This window comes from Neofelis nebulosa, chromosome 14, assembly GCF_028018385.1.
Source record: "Neofelis nebulosa isolate mNeoNeb1 chromosome 14, mNeoNeb1.pri, whole genome shotgun sequence".
Lineage (NCBI taxonomy): Eukaryota > Metazoa > Chordata > Mammalia > Carnivora > Felidae > Neofelis > Neofelis nebulosa.
The window spans coordinates 15,097,501-15,112,847 of NC_080795.1; the positions used below are offsets into that span (position 1 = coordinate 15,097,501).

A 15,347-nucleotide genomic window follows, 5' to 3' on the forward strand; every position below is an offset into this window, starting at 1 on the left:
CTGCCGCAGTCTGAGGAGAGCGCGTCGGCTGCGCTGTTCTGAGCCATAACCCCCAGCCGGGCCCAGACCCGAGGTCCGCGCTCCCAGACAGTGGGGAAGCCTTAGCGAGCTGCCTTTTCTCTCTGCACCAAAGCTGTAGCCAGACCAGATGGGCCGCCCAGCTCTCTCGGGACTAGGCAGGTGCGGTTGAGTTAATTTTTCCGCATTACAAAGAAAGACGACCCAGCCCGCCCTTGGCCTCTCATCTCTTCCCCAAACCTCCCAACCGAAACCACGGTGACGTTATCAGAGGACACAGAGCCTAGGCATATCTGCGTGTTTATCTTACACACACACACACACACACACACACACACACACACACGCATGATTACTTTCCCTTCTATATGCTAGATCTCATTTGCGACAGCAAGAAGTGATTGACAAAGCTTTCTGCACCAGAACATGCAATGGTGCGGTCCTTAAAACCTGCCATGCCTTACAAGTGACTTAGAAGGGATGCAGGGCGAACCAACTCGGTTAATTGCCTTCAGGAAAATAACACGATTACAAAATTAGATCTGTACCAGGGGGGTAATTAACTTCGATCCACGCTGTCATTTGAAAACTAGATTTATAGGGTATGTATGTTTTTAGGTGTGCTGTAAATGGCATGCAGATATATGCATATGTATACGCAGACACATGCATCGTCTACACTTCCACCGAACAGACTAATTAGCAGCGGCTCTGGCAGCTGTGGCAGGAGGCGAGCTGAGACAGGAGCCCGGCTTATGAGTTACGACTCTGGGGGAGTTGTAGGGACTCAGAGCTCGGCGTAGGGGGAAGGGCAGGAGAAGTGATGTGTTCGCAGTGGGTCAGTTACTTTCCGGATCAAGATCAGACTCTGCCCTCCGTGTTCACAGCGGACCTTGATTTAATGTCATACAATTAAGGCACGCGGTGAATGCCAAGAGCGGAGCCTATGGCTGCACTTGAAGGACACCAGAGCGTCTCAGGACGAGAAAAGGGAAAAAGCAATCACAAGGGGGTTTGAGGGGTAGTAGAACAAACCCATCATTTGCCGCATAAGGACCCTCAAACTGATTCCAGAACCAACCTAGTGTTTCCAAAGCAAACCGGTCATAGTTTTCGGGAAAAGCCTCGGAAATCTGCTGGCGGATTTTAGGAGAGTTCCGGTGACAGGAGCTTCAGCTGTCAGGAAAGCAGGAGTTCCAGTTTGTGCAGATATTCTAGAGTTGAACTGTTTAGAAAGCAGTGGATCTTTAAGGAGCAAGTAGTGTGATTGTTTGCGATTCTGGGCCAAGCTGCCGAAACAAACAGAACAGAGAGGATGATAATGCTAAATGGCGCCCTCATCACATTGCGCAAGAAACCTCGAATGGCTCAACTCCTTCGGGAAGCCCTCTACAACCACCACCACTGCCCTCTACCCGCCCCACCCCTTCTCCCTTTCTCTTCCTAGTATCCAGTCGGCCTTGCCTGACTTTGAAAAGCCAAGATAATTTCCTTGTATCGACATAGTCTCAATGGTCAAATCAGTCAAAGGAGTAGGACAAGGGGAAAAGGCCAAGCCTGAAACTTTAGAAGGACTCTGCAAATTAATTTATTTGGAAGCCAATGAAGTGGACTTTGTTAAGGTAGTAGTTCCGCACCACGGCCTTGGAGCCAAAAACAAACCGAGATTAAGAAAGCGAGCCTTGATAGATGTCTTTGTTCTGCCTTGGCCTGCAGGGGCTGGGAACAAAGGAGAGGAACTGAGAGAGGATTCACCAAAGTGGCCGCGCCCTTAGCGCCTGGCGCTGTCCGCGGTGCTGACCTCGGCCCTCTTCTCTCTCCGTAATTTAACCAAAAAGCAATAGGACCCTCCCGCCCCCATCCCGAAGAATAACAGAATATTAGGTAATTTGAGAAAGAAAAAAAAATAAAGGCAGAGAAATGCCGCACATGGCAAAACCTAATATTTTACCAAAATAGTCCACTCTAGCTGTTGCCACACTTGACTTGCCCTTTACAGTCTTGGCGTAGTTACGTAGTTAGTGTATGTACATTGGGAAACAATTCCACTTTATTTAGACTGAAACCTGAATCTAGCAATGGGCGGGACTTGCAAGGAGAATGAGGAGAATGAAGGCTCTATTTTTTCTTTCTTTCTTTCTTTCTTTCTTTCTTTCTTTCTTTCTTTCAAGTCATCTTCCTTAAAACATACAAACTTATGGTCTTCAGCTGCATACCTAAATAGTGCTAGTGTGGTCAGTAAAGGGACTCACAACGGACTCGATTGTGGGCCTTGAGACTTACCAGAAAAGGACAGGATGGGGACTCACTAGATGAGACCAAGCAGGAGTCCACCCAGCCCCATCCCCTCAGGCAGAAAGGGCAGCCTTCCTAGGTGGGTCCAGAGCCCCAAGCTCTGCAGACCTCTCTGATGCGCGGAGCAAGCTCCGTGCTTCCTGGCCGGCGGGAGGCACTGCAGGCCAGAAAACGTGAAACCCGCACTGCGGAAAAACCAACTACAGCATCCTTTTCCTCCTCAAAGCTCTGTCAGTTGCGATTGGAAAAGGGCAGGGTGGCTTACCAAATAGCAGGCAATGAAGATTTCCTTTAGGAGTCGAGGGGCGTATGGGTCAGTATTCATACATTCAATAAATCTTTTATATTGAGAACATTAAATATAAATAATAAGAATTTAAATATCTTAACTAAATAATCAAAGAGAGATAGAGAAACAGGAAATCAGCCAATGTGTAACCAGCCTGAGGTCGCAAAAGAAATTGCTACATGCTTGTTTGTGTTTATAGATCCACAAACATAAAAGATGTTAAAACTAGAAATAGATAATAGTAACAATAGATTATAGAATAATAGATCTATAAAAAATAGAAATAGATAACAATCCAGACTGGGCAACAGAGGTGGCAACACCAATTTTGATCCAGATATAGAAATGGGCCACAAATGGGTCATACATTTCATCGGATTCATTCTTTTACACCTGAATGATGGAGATATATCAAATGATTCCAAAAATAAAGTGGTAAAGCACTTATTCTCAGGAGATAGTCATACTGCCTTCTCTCAGGGTGGATTTTATTTGTCCTCTGATTTTAGAATTCTGTGAATTAGGCCTTTCATGTCCATTGATGACTTAAATTTCTATTTCATTTTATATAATTTGAGAGGGAATAGGTAAAACACACTAAAAAAGGGGGGGATTACTTGAATAATAAAAGGAAAGTGTTTGGAAACATTCTTCTTATGCCCGTTAAGAGTAGTCATTGGAAATTGAAATGAATTTAAATCATCACATGTTATCATGGAAGCTTGATTTCATTCCAGGATTCATGCAATTGTGCCGATCTGCACCCACATTCCCTTGGATATTTCATGAAGCAACAAGGGTCCAAGGTTGCAAAATATTTCTGCCTGAGTTGTGTTATAATTCATATTACATAATAGAAACCCACCTAATTCCCCTCACTCTAATCCTTCCTGTTTAGGAAATCTAAATTCATCCTCCAGAAAACTAAGTTTTTAAATTACTTTCTAAACAGAGATGAGAAACACGGTGTGAAAGAGAGAAGGTAAAATACTGTTTAAATAAGGGAACATTTAGTATTCTGGTTACAGCGATTAAACCCAGAATGGTTACTGATCCGTAATATTTCTAGATTTTTAAGACTATTTTATTTTCTACTTCTTTTAAAAGTAATCATCTGGTTTAATGTCCATCACCAATTTGACTGCTATGAAATTCAGTGCTCAGCATTTTTTGCAATAAAACAACTTAAGCTTCGCAATTGGAGAATTTCGGCCTGGAGTGCCACGGGGGTCCTTTGACAATCACAACTTTCATTTAGTGGTCTGAAATTAAAGCTTTTTAGAATAAGTTGGGAGCAGCTTGACCCTTTGAAATACTCAATGACAACCCTCCAGGGAAATAGCATGTTTTCTTCCTGGGAAGGAGATGCTAGCGCAGTGCACCAGGGAGTAATACGCTGTCAACAATGCCAGAGCGCCCTCTGCTGCCAGAAAGAGGCAAGACACTAGCTAAAATAATCCAGATGGCACTGAGTTGCTGGGTAAGCAGTGAAAACATTAAGCTCTTAGAAACATTTAATCTGTGAAATTTAAAATCTCTGATCATATTGTATTTTTGAAGGGGCCACCTGATTTTGATTTTGAGAACTCCTTGAATAATTTTCTTATATTTCTTCAAGGTAGTGAAAGGTCAAATGTTATGAAGTTTCAGTCCGTTGAATTATTTCTGTAGTTACATTTCTGCACTTTCTCTAATTTTATATGAAAATATGAAATTGCAGTTCGGAGTTAAAAAATCTTTATGCTGAATATATTGGCAAATAATTCTTTTCCTAGTTTCTCTAGATAACTAAGATCTAATAAAAAAATTAGCTAAAGATATCAATCATAGATTGTTACATTTTTTAAAACTAAGGACTGAGGTAAAGAATCATTTTTTTATTTCGATAATTAACCCAGATTTTTCTCGAGCTTTAAGTCTAGGAAAAGAAAGTGAGTTATGTTTGAGGAAGAAGTTGAAAATTTTGCTTCGTCCTAATATATATATTCTTTTTACCCTTGACATTTTTGAAATGAACGTATATCCATGCTTAGCTTAGAAAGATTTCATTAGAAAAGAATGCACTCTGACTATAAACTATCTGATGTGGCTGCAGCACAGGCAAACTCATAAAGAAGCAATACCTGAATTAAAATTGAGTTTTTCAGTATGGAGCAATCTCTTTTCAAATGAAATTGGAGAGCATTTTCTAAAAGGTTAAAAATTCTTTTTGATTTTTATGTATTACAGGGTTTGTATTGAGTTTTAAAATGTACAGCTGTATTAATTAAATGTTGTGAATCTCAAAATTACAGCCTATTTCTAAACACACACACACCTTTGCCATGAAGACTATGTTGAATATATCAGTGCTAATGTAATAAAATGCTTCTATTAATTATGTGGTTGTTAAATAAATCTTGGAAAATAAAGTTCTATTTATTTTATGGTGTCAGAATGAAATAGATATCCAATATCACTTATTTAATCCTACTTTAAGTGAAAATTCTTACAAGAATTTGTAAGCTATAAAATTGCTGACAATATTAAACCAAAATTTAAAAAATTACATAATTTTATAATTTGCTATAAGAGAAAAACTGTTGATTAAATATTAAACTAAGTTAAATATTTGGCCAGTTATGTAAAATTCCATAAAACTACAGGTACATTTGTCTTCTGAAGCTATTTCTCCAAAGAATGTATTTATAAGTTTATGGCATAATAATAAAAATAAAGAAAATTTTTAGAGTTTTTATACTTTCATTCTAAGCATTCTTTAAAAAATTAAATATTAAATTTATTTTTGTTTAATTTCCATTTATTTCTAAATAAATTCATATTTAACTTAGGAGAGAATTTACACAGTGATGTAATTTTTCTGTATTCCTAACAGTTATTATAATAAGTTTAAAACCAAATTTTAAGTAAATAAAATGCATAATACATATCAAAACATTTTCTCTCTACCTTAAAAACCATTTGTTGTATTAAAAAAAAATACAAGAGAACCAACTAAAAGAGCTTTTCAGATGTGCAGAAGACACTGTCCAATGGTTGCTGTTCAAATCTGCATGTAAGGATTTTTAACCTCTTCTTGTTTTTTATGCCTACAAAGGGTAACATTATATTTTATGCCTACAAGGGGTAACATTATAACTAAAACACTCCTCTTCTGGATGTTTAGAATCCATGGAAATGTTCACTTCCATAGGCGTACTATTCATCTAAACGATATATTTATGAAAAGCATTAATATAGTAAAAGCAACAAATTACTGATACTTTTATTCAAGAATTAAGCACAACAGTACTTGTGCCCTTTTTGCACCCACTCTTAGCTGAAATTAGTATACAATTTAATACTTGCTGACCACAAAAATCAAAGCCTTAATCACAGATTTCAGATTAAAAAGAACAGGCATTAGCAAATTTGGTGTTTTTTTACCCACTGTTCAGACTCAGGTGTCACTGCAGTTTCCAACAGCTGCTATTAAGAGACTGGTACAATATAGAAATGTGGCTGAGTAGGAATTGAAAATATGATGCCTTACTTATTTAAGATGGAATAGAATTGGAACGTCCAGAAATTGGAATTGATTATCTTTTAGAATATCAGTAGTTGCAAAGTGCAGGACAAATATTTACACTGAAGACCAAATAGCCAGGAAAGTAAAAAAGCCCCATATTGGAAACAGAAGATACAGAAGGCCAAATAGGGTGAAATGGGAAGAAATGAAGTCTTTGAGATATATGTTGAAAGCACTAAAAATAATTTGACTTCAATTTTGTTTTTAATATTTTAGTGGAAAAAAATTATTTTAGATATATATTTATTTAGGAAGAATTATTGGATATTATCTCAGATTTCTTCATTGGAATGTGTTGTAATTTTGATCTTATTGTGTTAAAAATATTAGAAATCAAATTAGCAATATTACTGTATTATTTAACTCTTATCCCATGGATTGAAAAGCAGAATTGTGTTTCTCCTCTTCTAGTTGTTGGTCAAACTCTTTTAATTATAAAGAAGACATTAATTTAAATGTAATTGTATGCATGGTATAAATAATAGTATTATTATAGCATATGTTGGGCAAAAATATCTTCCTCTGTCAATTTAAGTACAAAACACACATACATGAAAAAGAAACTTGGTTTAGCAAATTGCTCCTTACTGATATCAATGTTCTAAGCAGTAGTCGTCATATATTTAGACAGACATCTTACTTAATTGGAACCTTCTCAGGAGTTCCCAGTAGGCGATGTTAGTATGAGGAGTGAGTGCCAGGCTGACTGCTAAATACTGAGAACATTGGTCAAGGTCAACTCAAAGTTTACAAAGTTTGAACTATTCTAAAAACATTAAGTGGAGAAAGGAGTTGTCTTGCCCAGGGAAGTACAGTGTCAATTTTCTAGTTCAAAAGAATTTCTCCCTTCCCTGAATGTCTTGACTTTACTTTCTCAATTCCCAGAACTAGGCTACAGTGGTTGTCCATTTTAATTGTCCTGACAATATCAGATAATCAAATAGAGATTGGCTGTATGCACTCCATGGATACATTCTTTTTTTTTTTTTTAAGTTTTTTTTTTTTTTTGAGACAGAGAGAGAGAAAGGGGGGGAGGGAGGGGCAGAGAGAGAGGGAGACACAGAATCAAGCAGGTCCAGGCTCTGACCTGTCAGTGCAGAGCCCAACATGGAGTTTGAACTCACGAATCATGAGATCATGACCTGAGCAGAAGCTGGACGCTTAACTGACTGAGCCACCCAGGCACCCCTCCATTCTTTAATAAATGATTTTTACAACGTGAATATCCTTAAAAGAGATTCTGATTCTATGATAGATTCTGATTCTATGATATACCTAAAAGAAAGAGATTCTGATTCTATGATATGATTCCTGAATATACTTAAAAGAAAGAGATTCTGATCTTATGTTTAAATTCAAAAAACACAATCATTTATAAATGCCCAGTAAACATCAGGCAGTTGTGCCAGTTGAATTGGAGAAGGAGGGTTGGGCTGAGTGTATATATACATATATATGTATGGAGAGAAAAGCTAGTAATTATGAATATCTGTGTTAGAGATTACAACTAACATTTAAAATATGGTTGAGGAAAAAAAATCAATTTTAGTTGTGGCCTGCACACATCTCTCCTGCAGTAATCTTCTTACTATCAGGTAATCAACATGGTACCACCCTATGATACAAGATAATTATTAATAAAGAAACATTTAAAAAAATGGCTGGTTCTTCAAACTATTCTCCATACTCCTGCTGTTGTTATTGCAGTAACTTTCTGCAGTAATTATCATTTTCTCAATCTACAATGCCCTTTCAATAAATAAAATTTTTCTACATTATCTTCCCTCCTCTCTCTGCTTCCTCTTATCTAAATTGACTGATAGAACCCAGCAAAGTAAGTCTTTAGGCCAATAACATTGAACACACACATCAATCATAGACATAAAACCCAAATTTATATCAAAGAATCATACACATGAAAAGACTAGCTGATTTTTCCTTTAACTTCTCCTTGTCATGGTAAATACCTAAACTCTCTTAGATGGCCAACTATAAAAACATATGTGTTCATTCATTTCGTCACTGTTTCAATGCTTACTACGTGCCAGGCCCTGCTGTCTGTGTTCTATCCAATTGGGAGGGAAACAGATATGGTCTACCCTGACAGAGCTTATGGTCTTATCCAGAAACTTTGTCCAGTGTTAAAATTTATATTCCCATAAACCAATGTAGTCTCTATAATTTAAATCCCTTTAAGCTTTTGTATTCCAACAATTATTCTTCATGATAAAAACAGATTTGTATTTTACTTTTCCATGATAAATGAAAACAATATTTTTACACTGGTAAATACATTTACTCTCCACTGGTAACAATGGATGCTTTTACTATCCCCTTTCAAATTTGCTGATAAATTGAGCAGAATATTAATATAAGCTGACCTAATGTTGAGGATAAACTATTAACTTCTATCATACTTGTGGTTTATTAGCCACACTTGACCTGTGTGTTTATTGATTATATTTATTTCCAGTTTGTCACAGATTTTGATTTCTCATGTATTTTTTTGTCATATATGTCTGTCTGAACTCTGTGCTGTGGTCCTTATCTGTCACTAATGCATGTTTCTGATAAGGTGTAGCTTTGTTCCTGTTCATTTTTTTCCTTTTTCTGTTTGTTTTCTTTCTTTTATTTTAATGAGCTATTTCTTCAATTATCAGGGTTCTTTTCAATTTATATGCTGTTTTTCTACAGGGCTTGTAAATGTATCTAACTCAAATCAACCAAATTGTTGATCAGTTTTATTGCATTGATTAAAAGGGCACACCAAATCTAATTTAGTTATTAACTGGTCATAATAACTAGACCAATTTCTTCATGAACTCATTATTTCAAATGTTTAAAGTAAACATCAAATCAACTCGTCATTCAAAATATTCCCACGAATGTAATTTTTAAACTCTTCTTTATTCCATCTCATTAGCTGTGAAGTTTTTAGATTTATGGCTCCAGGAAAAATGGTCATGATTAACTCTCCAATTTGTTGTTCAAAACTGTTGGCTATCACCTTGTCTAAGTCTTTGAAAATCAGATGTTTGTCAGATTTTTTGATAATGACAGGTATCATGTGTGCCAAAAGGGTCAAAGATATTTTCCTCTAAGTTGTGATCACTGAACTCATCAAAAGATCTGAGGTTACGAATTCTCCAGCTTTGAAATGTAGTTGCTATAATATGGTGTACCATGTAAGTAATTAATGTGCTGACATTAGAATGTGGAGACCTATATTTTAGACTGAATGATGCTTTCTGTAATTGGTTGAGAAATTTGAATTTCTTTCTTTCACTGGATCTTGGTTTTATGTGAACTTGATCAGTGACTTTCCATAATATGCAAATAAGAACTACCTTGGGAGCCAGTATAAATTTAGTTTTCTAGGTCCCATCCTCAGAGATTCAGCTTCAGCAGGTCTGGGATACATTAAAAAAATTTTTTTAATGTTTTATTTTATTTTTGAGAGAGAGAGAATGAGAGACAAAGTGTGACACTGGGGGAGGGGCAGAGAGAGAGAGGGAAACACAGAATCTGAAGCAGGCTCCAGGTTCTGAGCTGTCAGCACAGAGCCCAACACAGGGCCAAACCTACAAACTGTGAGATCATGACCTGAAACAAAGAAGACGGATGCTTAACCAATGGAGCCACCCAGGCACCCAAGTCTGGGATACATTTAAACAAGCACTGCAGCTGGTTCTGATGCAACTGGGCTACATTTTGAGAAACTCTAGACCAGTTCTCCAAGTGTCTCTCTAGCTCAAAACTTTCTAGCTATATATAAATGAAAGAAAACTAATAATTCTAAGATAGTGAATCTGATCACTGGATAAGCAGACCCAGAAAGAATTCGTGTTTTGGAGAAATCTTAGTTATAACATGGAGAGTATGCAAGTCTGAGTTCTTCAAGAAGCAAATTCCCAGATGGAATTAAGTGTGCAATGTCTTTCTTAGGGGAAATGCCTGTGTGAGAGAAAACAGGAGGGGAGCAGGTAAGCTGGTTGACCTATCAGACTGCAGTACAGGTCTGATCTTCCTGAGTGAGGAAGGGTAAGTGGGGTACTGGTGTCTTAAAATAACATGCAGTCTGAGGAACATTTGGCAGAATCATCAGGAAGTCCTTGAGCCAAAGTGAACTCTCAGAGGAAGCCCAGATTTTCCAAGAACATGCTACCCTAGTATCCTTACCATAGTGAGAGCAGTCTACAGGAAACACGGCCTCCCCCTGCATAATGATGGATTTCAGAGCACGGTGTCTGGGGCTTTTTGCTAATTACATTCCCTATAGTTGGAGATCTGTGAGGTACATCCTTCTGGCTGTCACGAAGAGGCAAATCATTGTTAATAAAAATCAATATTAATAAAAAAGAATCAGTTCCTAGGAAATTTAACATTTTTCTATCATCACATTAAAGAAAACCCAGATGGGATATGAACAGGATCAACAATCAGTAAAAGATGAGGGTGATTTAAGAAATATAGAATAATTACCTTGTTCCCCAAATGTATTAGTTAGTATGGCCTAGGTTATGCTATTATAATGAACAACCCCCAAATCTCACTAGTTCAAAATAACAAAGACTGGTATATTGCTTATACTACATGCCCACATAGATTGTAAAAGAGATTGTTCATATTGGTGTCTCAAGAAGTTCAGTCGATGGAAACTTCACTATCTAAAGATGCCATCATCTCAAACACATGACCTTCCTCAACAATATTTTGAGGGCAGAGAAGTCTAAAGATTCAAGTACAGACAAATATTTTGACCCAGAAGTCACAGATATACCTTCCATTCACATATTATTGGTAGAACCGGTCATAGGGCCATGCAGAGGATTCTGTATCTGGAACTTGAAGATAACAGATTATTAGTGAATAGTAATGCCTACCAAAGTAAGACTTCTTGCAAATCATACTATCACTCATATATAGTGGCTGACTACCACATCCCTAAGGGTCCTACAATTCAGCAATCTAATTTGGCTGAAATAGAACTGTGTTCAGTCGCTTTTTGCATTTTCAAAGGCAGTGAGGTGTGGTGGATAAGGCTTAAATGGGTAGTCAAGTAATCTCTTAACATAAAAGTAGGCTCTTTGTCTGAATTGCTGTGTGATTTCAGATATTCATCTTACCTTTCTGGCTCCTTGTTTCCTTGTTTGAAAAGTGAAAGGATGGAATTAGTTATCTAAGCTCTATTCCAGAATTCAATTAGTTCCGATAAGAACAGCAACATAAATAGCAATAGAAATGTGATATAATCTAATATACGTATAACAAACTGCTGAGAAAAGCCCTTCATTTTGACTTTACATGTGGGAAAACAGCATTGCTCTAAGACTGGCTACTGAGGGTCATCAATTTCTCTCCAGGTATTCCTCTGTGTTTGCTTAGGGGAATATGCCAACCACTCATGCATTGCAGCCTCTCTGTTTTATGGATAATACTCAACCACATTTTGCACAGCTCTTTCACAGGGTTCTGGCACGATCATATCTCACACACACACTGTTGGGTAGACATTTTCTCTTTCCCTTTTTTGTCCCCACCTCCACTTCATTTCCTGTTTTTATTCTCAAAATAAGTTAACTGCCTACAAAAGCCCTTGCCTTAGCGTGTGCTTGCTGAGAAGAATCTAGTCTAGTGCTACACAATAATCCTAACCAGATAAGTACGTATGGGATCAAAGATGGCAAGGGACTTAAGTGCTTTTAGGGCCAACTTTATCCAGTCAGTGACTTCTCTGTTGAGACCGTCTCTGCTTCTTGAAATTAGAAAGGACTCTTCATCGAAATATCTGGACTTTCTCTAGCTACAGCATAGGTGACACAAGAAGGTAGTTTCATGCGAATGTGGAGATTCAAGTAGTGAGGAAGACTCCAATTAAGTACTCTGAGAAACTACAAAGCTCTGATCCAGTTGGTAGAGGACAGTGTGGGGAGGGGGCACGGGGGTCCAGGGGGCAAGCACCGAAAGGCATCCAGGTTCCTGCAATTCTGCACTTTTCATGTGTTAACTTGAGAACTGGTAATGTGCATCAGTGAGGAAAAGAATAAAACAGCTCCTAAAAAATATAGGCACCTCTAGGGGTGCCTGGGTGGCTCAGTCAGTGAAACTGTCCAACTTCTGCTCAGGTGATGATCTCATGGTTCGTGGGTTGGGGCCCCATGTCAGGCTCTGTGATGACAGCTCAGAGCCTGGAGCCTGCTTTGGATTCTGTGTTTCCCTCTCTCTGTCTGCCCCTCCCCACTCATGCTCTGTCCCTCTTTCTCTCTCTCTCTCTCTCTCAAAAATAAATAAATATTAAAAAAATATGAGCATCTCTAAACTCCAATGTTAGTAAAAAGAGAAATAGCTAATAGTCCTAACGTATAGCATATATACAGTTTATGGTGCTTCCTGAGCAAGCGGGGGTGCTGTCGAACCGGAGGTGATGGTCTTCTTCTCCCCTGTTTTCTCTGACCAATCACCCTGATACGGAAACTGGTTACAAACTGCTTCTGTACCAATACCTCAGGAGAGAGTATCTGGGCCACACTGAGCACATGCAAGCTATACTGAGGACTAAGAAAAACTCAAACACATTCAGATGGCACACAAAGAAACCTATCACCCGCAAAAGGCTGAGAAAGGGTAGGAAATCTGACACTGACTCCAAGTACATTAGCTTCCATTTAAATAGATGTGCATGAAACTTAATAAATGATTTTTGATCTATCTGGGGAGACATTCTTTAACAATGCGTTTATTAATGCAGTGGGAATATGTTCTTAATAAATGAGGCTATGATCAGCATATTTAAGATTAATTGGATCTTGTTGCAGTGGTATATATCCTTCTTTAGCATTTGATTTACATTTAATTATGAAGCATGGTATAAATGTTATATCACGTAATGCATAATAAAATGTCTATATATAGCAAACTCTCACAATGTGCTTCTAGCTTCAGGAAAAGGTTTATTAGCTTTTGTTGTAAGGGGTTAGTACACAGTAATTTCTTACCGAAAGAGATGCATTTTATTTAAAATTTTCAGCAATCGCTCCGAGTTAATTAACACAACATAGAGTATGGGCCCCAAGTAAGCTGTGGATTCTTCCGAAGGCTGTTCAATCTCTGTTGTGTATGCGTTTCTCATTATTCTCCCACATACAACAGCAACAGCAACAAAAACCCACTGCCCAATGATACTTCATTGTTTTATAAAATAATCTTTCCTGCTCTTCATTTTCCTACTTCCACTAAGATGTGAGACTAAGGGAGAAAGTGATCCAAATCCATGAACATATTTAATTCAATGATACATGGTAATTAATTCGACAGCTAGGAAACCAGCTTCCAAGTGACTGATAACCGTATATTCTTACATGTTTCTGCCTTTTGGAATCATCGCTTTTTCACAAAGCTCAAAAGCATAAAGAGCTGGTGACAACTCACATATGCTTTTGTGACACTTTCTCTGAGTAGTCCCAAGGTCTAAGCAATGTGGGTATGAGCATATTATCTCTCAGACTGAAAATCATTCATATCAATAACTACTGTATGTTTCCCAAATCAATTAATAATGATATGATATAGTGATTGATAAGCTGTGACCTCTAACAAGTATCATTTTAAAAACTCTACAAAACAGCAAAATCCATTAACAGTTTTCAACCCTGCTGTTTCAGATACTCAGCCCTCAGCAGTCTGTCCATCAAACAGAGGCTAAAGAGGCTAGAAATTTTATAGTTGCCAGGATTGCTGTAAGTGCTAAGTTGAGTACAGGTCACTTGAGTCCCTTTTAATCACAATGACATTAAACTTCAATTGTCTAGCACTTAATAGTTTCCACAGCATTTTCACACATGTGATTTAGAAGCCTCACAACAGGGCTGTGAGGAAAGTATTGTACAAAGTAGGAAACAGTGGCTCAGAGAAGTGGTAAGAAGCCTAAGGACAGGACAGTGGCAGAGTTGGAACTGGGGCCCATGGTCTTCTGATGCAAAACCCAAGGCTCTTTCCTCTCCTGGGACCATGCAATTTGGAGTTTCTCACTGGCTGGTATCCAGGCTGCACACGAACTTCGACTTGCCAATGAACAGCAAGTGGCCTATTATTATCTGTCCTCGCATCACGGCTTTTGTGTTTGAGGGGCAAGATATCACCCTTAGGTCTGATCACAGGCTGGATACTAGTTTGATACGGAAACTAACCTCCATAAGAAGTTCTCAAAAATATAGCTGAGTTCCTTTGGAGCACAATTATATTTTATTTTTTTACCTTTTTTGATTTTTGTTTTTTTAATATAATTTATCGTCAAGTTGGCTAACCTACAGTGTATACAGCGTGCTCTTGGTGTTGGGGGTACATTCCCATGATTCATCGCTTACATACAATACCCAGGGAACACAATTATATTTTAGAAACCTCTCAATATTTCTCCTGAAGGAATATTAACACGTAGCATAAGAATAGCTTTCAGCCAGAGCATAGGTTTCCTTTGCTTTTTTAAGGACCAGTGTTGGGTCATAGGAAACTGAGATGAAGCAAAAGAGAGACTCAGAAACAACAGATAGTAAGTACTTAGAGTCTTCATTTGATTTCATTGTGGAGCCATCAGACAGTAGCAAAATAAACACCCAACCACTGTCTTTCGATAGTCATGCCCCTTGGTTTTAATGGATAAGGTGATACTCAACTTTACTCACAGGAAGCTCACAGCTTGACCCATGGCTTACTACCCTCTGCTTTAGAGTGGTACTTTTTCTATAAAGAGCAAATAAAAAATTACATATACTGGGTTCACTATCATGGAGTCACATTAAGAGAATAATAATAAGTGTTGCTGTCTGTGTCTGAGACTTGATATATTTTTTTTAAGTTTTTATTTAAATTCCAGTTAGTTGGGACGCCTCCTTGGCTTAGTCGGTTGAGCTTCTGACTTTGGCTCAGGTCATGATCTCGTGGTTCATGAGTTCGAGCCCCGCATTTGGGCTTGCTGCTGGCAGCATGGAGCCTGCTTCAAATCCTCTGTCCCCCTGTCTCTTTGCCCCTCCCCTGCTCACACTCTCTCTGTCACAAATAGATACACATTAAAAAAAAAAACAACTCCAGTAAGTTAACATACTGTAACCTAGTGTAATATTAGTTTCAGGTGTACAATATAGTGATTCAACACTTGCATGCAACACCCGGTGCGCATCA

General features: G+C 37.9%; 1 long non-coding RNA gene across 1 annotated transcript in view; it reads left to right on the forward strand.

Annotated features, from left to right (window-relative positions):
• Positions 1-5,337, forward strand: part of LOC131494959 (uncharacterized) — a 7,584-nt gene extending 2,247 nt beyond the window's left edge. Inside the window, exon 2 of the long non-coding RNA XR_009253682.1 lies at positions 1-5,337. This exon is cut by the window's left edge and continues 305 nt beyond it. This is a non-coding gene — a long non-coding RNA (uncharacterized LOC131494959).
• The last annotated feature ends 10,010 nt before the right edge of the window (positions 5,338-15,347 follow it).